The following is a 4,972-nucleotide window of genomic DNA, read 5'->3' as shown; positions in this document are numbered from 1 at the left end:
GTAAGTCAGCCAATATATACACAGATTCTAGGTATGCCTTTGGAGTAGTGCATGATTTCGGGGCCCTATGGTGCCTCAGAAATTTCATGACGGCAGCTGGCACACCTGTAGCGCATGCATCCCACATAAAAAGGATTCTAACAGCGATACAAGAACCAGACAGAGTGGCTGTTATCAAGTGCAAAGCACACACTTACAACCAAGATCCAATCTCACTTGGTAACAGCCGGGCAGGCGAAGCTGCTAAATCAGCAGCCAGCACCCCCATACAAACAAATATCACATCGCTGATGACATTCAACACAATCAACACACAAAAATTAATTGAAATACAAAATTTGTGTTCTCCACAGGAAAAGGCGGTCTGGAGGTCAAAGGGGTATGGCCAGGAGTCCTCAGGACTCTGGACAGGTGGACAGGGTAAGCCAGTGGCCCCCAGAGCATATCTTCCAAGTTTAGCTGGGGCGGCACACGGTCTGACTCATCTGGGTAAAGAGGGTATGTGTAAGCTGGTGAGAGCCTACTGGTGTGCGCCAGGATTCTTTTCTCATGCGGGTAAGAGAGCAATGACATGTCTTACTTGCTTGAGGAAGAATATTGGAAAGTCAATACCAACAGAACCATCCCATATCCCTCCGACAGACGGCCCTTTTCAGGTGATACAAATTGACTTCATACAGTTACCACCCTGTAGGAATTTAAAATATGTGTTAGTCTGTATTGATGTGTTTTCCAATTGGGTAGAAGCGTTCCCTGCTGCCACAAATACTGCTACGTTCACTGAAAAGAAAATTGTGCAGGAATTTGTGTGTAGATATGGTATCCCTAGAATAATTGAAAGCGATAGGGGTACCCATTTTACAGGTGAAGTCTTTCAGGTTATGTGCAAACTGATGGGAATTAATAGCAAGCTGCATACTCCGTACCGACCACAGGCGAGTGCGAAGGTGGAGAGAGTGAACAGCACTATTAAGAACAAGCTGAGCAAAGTGATGGCTGAGACTGGATTGTTGTGGCCAGAAGCTTTGCCACTAGTATTGTACAGCATCAGAACCACTCCCAGGTCCCCCCTTAACCTATCACCCTTTGAGATTCTTTTTGGCCGACAACCCCATGTAATGATAGACCCCCAGGATGATTTGAAATGCAATAATGAAGTGACTGTAAAATATTTGGTTAAGATGAGCCAGCAGCTGAGGAATCAAAATAGAAATGTAAAGCTGGCGATTCCTGACCTACCGAACAGTAATTGTCATGACATTGAACCTGGGGATTATGTAATGATTCGAAATTTTCTACGCTCAGGTTGCCTCAATGACAGGTGGGAAGGACCGTACCAAGTCTTGCTAACCAGCACGACAGCATTAAAGGTTGCCGAAAGAGAGACTTGGGTCCACTCGTCCCACTGTAAGAAGGTCGCTTACCCGGAGAGAACCCATGACAAAGAGCGGAGTGTAGAGAACATCGTATCACTGGAGTGTCTGTTCCGGGAAGGTTGAGAGGCAGGACTCTTGAGACGGCACCTGAGCGTGGAGAACAACAAGACCAGAGGCGGTTGTCGCACCAGTTTTTCTTTTTTATTATTTTCTCCATCTCCCACTACCCTCCTTCTCTCCTTCTCTTCCCATCCTTCTTGTTTTCTTTCTCTCCCCTTAACAAGATGGACCTACCCCAAGAGACTGCGTTCCGGGTTTTCCTGTTAATCCTGTTGTTGACCAGGACAGTCTGTTTCGGTGAGGGTCCCAGAGAGGTCGAGACAGGATCTGGAATGGGTTCTGATGGCAAGGATGGATTTGTAGAATCTCAAGAGCAACACATCACTCGAGCAAAGGCGAGTATCAGAAAGCGATCTGGTAGTCAGGGAGCTCGGAGGCACTGTGAAGGGTTATTGGCTGAGGAAAATTGCATTTGTAAGAATTGTGAGAACATAGTCGAGGATGGGTGCATGCAGAGATGTCAGCCCAGCCTTAATATCAACATGGACCGTCATCCATTGAGTGATTACCACTCACTAGTGGGTAAGGTTTTAAACCAGACAGAATTCTGGGTGTGCTCACAAGTACCTCAAGGTCAGAGCAAGTCAGGATTAGTACCGTACCCTTTAGCAATAGATGAGGTGCTCGAATTACGGGGTGGGAGACCGGTGGACAAGAAATTCAATATTTCTAGGCCCCCTAGTTTGAAGCTCCACCAGTATCATGTAGATAGATCCTTATTATGTTTCAGTATTTCCAATTACCGAAAACCAGGAAATTGGGAGGTGACATGGAATAACCAGACAATGGCCTTTTCGCACAGATCTGATAGGATACCCATAGACTCTGAACTTGTACGCCAAATAGCCAACAGTGGAAGGTATTTTCGGTATAGGTATACTCGAGGAAGCAAGACCATGTGGGTTGGAGAAGTATCACCAGGGTACTGTGCTCATATCATCCAGCCCGATACTTGTACTGAGCAGATGGGAGAACTAGGGATTGGGTTTTTCACTTGGAAAGTTTGTAATATGGTAATGTCATATTCTGTCCCCTATGTTCTCCCCGATGATGCCTATTTCATATGTGGGAGGAAGGCGTATAAGTGGCTTGCCCCGAACTCAGAGGGATTGTGTTATGTTGGAAGAGTGTTGCCAGAGGTAATGACCATAACCCATGATAAGATGAAAGATGTTCACCGCAGTGCTCAGGCTCCTTATACTCATACTCACTATGAACACATCGTCAAGAGACACCTCATAGAGAGGACAGAGCACGTAGCCTCTGATTTGATCCACGAATCCACCGGGATTCAATTCCTTCTCGCATTAGACATCACCCGTACTGCCAGAGGAATTATAAATTATAGGTATATCCATGCGCTAGCGAACTTGATAGATAATATCACTGAGATGTATGACGACACCTTCAGGTATACGGGAAGGGAGTTACAAGCTTACAAGACGGAACTGATCCAGCACAGGATGGTCCTCAATTATATCACAGCCGTGACGGGTGGGTACTGTGTCACTTTGGCAACTCAATATGGTGTGAAGTGCTGCACGTATATTACAAACAGCACTGACGACCCCACAGAGATTATCGATCAAAAGATGGATGATATATTGCAATTGAAGTGGGAGTTCTGGAGGAGACACAATCTTACCCTGACCGCTGTGGGTAATGAGCTGACCGGCTAGGTCTCATGGTTGAACCCACGAAATTGGTTCTCAGGATTAGGAGAGTGGGCTCAAAATGTTATTATGAATGTAGGAAAGTTTCTCCTTTGTATCCTGGGAGTCGTCATAATTATTGGCTTGATAATAAGGTGTGTTCGAATTCTAACGCGGCGCAAGCACGGCACAAAATTGATGAGTTTAAGGAGCGAGGGCATTGTTACAGCAGCAGATTTAATTTACGACCCATCCATAGAGACAGTGTTATGATAAGGATTGAAAATGAATTTCATGGCCTGTTTCTTTCACCCGTTTTTCCTTTGTCTCCCCCTCTGCCCAGATACACCGATCCTGAAAAGACATCGACCATACCCAAGAATTTTTATGAAAATGTTATGTGAATGTATTTTTGTCTTATCTTCATCTCTACAACCTTCAGTTAAAGACACACATAGTCGACAGGTGATATCCACATATACTAGCACTCACATATGTTCCCCCTCCATGTATCATCAACTAAATGTGCACCCCATTTGTTGGAACAAGAAGCCGAAAAGAGCTCGGTAGTGTTTGTTGGCCCACTTACAGACCCTTAATACGGGATAAGAAGGATTTAATGTATACTTCGCAATACCTCGAAGCTTATCTAGAACATATACGGCACGATGATACATGCCCCTCAGACATGGATTCATACATACATGCTTTTTACTATCCCACTAGGTCATACATTTCCCGCCTACAACTCTCCTCCTACCATCCAATCGTCTGTAGATATTGTATTGATATTTTTCTGTTTAGTGATTAGATAGTGGCAGTTATTAAACATAGAAACATAGAATTTGACGGCAGATAAGAACCACTTGGCCCATCTAGTCTGCCCCTTTTTTATTTTATCCTTTAGGCAATCTCAACCCTTTTTTAACCTTAATTCTTTGTAAGGATATTCATATGCCTGTCCCAAGCATGTTTAAATTGCCCTACAGTCTTAGCCTCTACCACCTCTGATGGGAGGCTATTCCACTTATCCACTACCCTTTCTGTGAAGTAATTTTTCCTTAAATTTCCCCTGAACCTCCCCCCTCCAGTCTCAATGTATGCCCTCGAGTTCTAATACTTCTTTTCCTTTGAAGAATGTTTCCCTCCTGAATTTATTGTTGACTGCCAAAGGGTGGACTGTCAAAGTCGAAAAATATTGCAGAACACACAGCACGTATAAAATGCACACACATGCCCTCTGCACATGCACTTGTTCCGCCGTGCGTGCACATATCCGCAATTTGCGTATGGTCGCTCACGCGGTCCTGCGTGTGGTATGGGTATTCACGGTGGAGTTTGTGAACGCATGGAGAGCTATCAACACATTACATATTTAATCCAAATAGTGCACATTGTACACATAGTCCCCCTGCACCACATCAGCAAGTATCAACAGTTTAAATGATTCCAGAACAAAGGGATTCACCTTTACATGATAGGAGGGGACAGACTAAGGTTATAAGGTGGTGTTTGGTACCCAGCTGTAGGGTATTTTAAGGGTAACATTCCGGTGTTGGTTTGAGGAAGATCGCATGTTCCTGCGGATAGTTATGTGCAGAAGCAGAATATAGATATAAACTGTATTTACTGTATATTATGTATGCGGTGGGAATCCAGAGGAGACCACCCACAAGAACAGTTGAGAAAGATATCGCCCACCTTTTCATATCAACCTATGACCTCTCCTGTACTGTAAAAGTGCATCCCTGTGTCCAATGGACAAAGGGATTACAGTATCCATTGTATTGCTTTTGGAAGTATTGTATGAAAAGCCTGTTGCAG

Source organism: Pseudophryne corroboree, chromosome 4 (assembly GCF_028390025.1).
Source record: "Pseudophryne corroboree isolate aPseCor3 chromosome 4, aPseCor3.hap2, whole genome shotgun sequence".
NCBI classification, from domain to species: domain Eukaryota; kingdom Metazoa; phylum Chordata; class Amphibia; order Anura; family Myobatrachidae; genus Pseudophryne; species Pseudophryne corroboree.
This window is presented reverse-complemented; position numbering follows the sequence as displayed.